General features: G+C 41.5%; 1 pseudogene; it reads left to right on the plus strand.

The window, feature by feature from the left end:
- Nucleotides 1-229: 229 nt before the first annotated feature.
- On the plus strand, nt 230-348 carry LOC111743595 (annotated as a pseudogene).
- The last annotated feature ends 878 nt before the right edge of the window (nt 349-1,226 follow it).

Below are 1,226 nucleotides of genomic sequence, written 5' to 3' on the forward strand. Positions count from 1 at the left end.
GCCTGCAGGTAAGGCCAAAACTTTTCTTTAAAAACAGCTTTGTTATTGCTCAGAAATGCTTGAACTCAACATAATCAAAACTCCAGAATTCTATACCACAAAGCATAGGAGAGATGGCTTTGCCCAGAGAGCTATCTCTGCTCATCTTTCAGCACTTCAATGTTTATTCACTCTTTCACCGAGCATTTATTATGTAGCAGGCTGTGGTAAGGGTCAAAGATTATATCCAGTCTATAGCCATGCCACCCTGAACAAGCCCGATCCTGTCTGATCTTGGAAGCTAAGCAGGGTTGGCCCTGGTAGGTACTTGGATGGGAGACCACCTACGAAGACCAGGTGCTATAGGTGTAAAATATAAATGAAAAATAAGGGATTGTAAGCTGACAAGGTCTTTGCAATCTGCGAGGTCAAGCAAGGGTTGCCTCTCCTAAAAAAAAAAAAAAGATTGATATCCAGTCCCTACCTTTGCCTATTTCTCCCCATATGTGGTGTGCAGAAGTGTAAGGGGTTGTTCAATCTGTCAGGTTGGGAGATGCTTGGGAAAAGCTTTGCTGAGCAAGAGTCTGATGTATGAATATTTGACATGGGTGGTATATCAGTGGGCTAATTAAATGCACTTGTAAGTGGAGTTATTATTTACATCTATCATGAAGGATACTGTATTAATTAACAATGCTCAGCTAGCTACTCTAACAAATAGACTGAAAAATACGTAACAAGTAAAACACAATAACAGTTTACTTCTTGCTAAAGTCATAGTCCTGGTGGGTAAACAAGTTGATGGCCTGGCTTTATTCCATGTGGCTTTTCAGGGACCCGGGGTGATGGGAGTTCAGTCAGCTTCAATCATGACTTCCAAGGTGGCCCTGAGAGTGTCATTCTAGTTTTCTAAAAAGGGAAAAGCATGGAGGAGCATGCAGGAGCATGCACAGGAGGTTTTTATGGGTTAGACCTGGAAGTAGTACGTATCATTCTGTTCATGTTCCTCTGGCTGGAATTCAGTCTCACAGCCATATCTAATTGCAGGGGAGGCTTGGAAATATGGTCTAGCTGGGTGCTCAGGAGCAAGAGGAGAACATGGATTTTGATTAGTAGGTAGTAGTCTCTGTCATAGAGGCCTATCAAAAATGATCAGTTTGGCATGGCATAGTCACACTATTTTACTGTTATGTATTAAAGTTATGAATTTACACATTTGTTTCCTCAAGTAGCCTCTGAGATTTACA

The sequence above is a fragment of the Pteropus vampyrus genome, unplaced genomic scaffold (assembly GCF_000151845.1).
Source record: "Pteropus vampyrus isolate Shadow unplaced genomic scaffold, Pvam_2.0 Scaffold116, whole genome shotgun sequence".
NCBI lineage: Eukaryota > Metazoa > Chordata > Mammalia > Chiroptera > Pteropodidae > Pteropus > Pteropus vampyrus.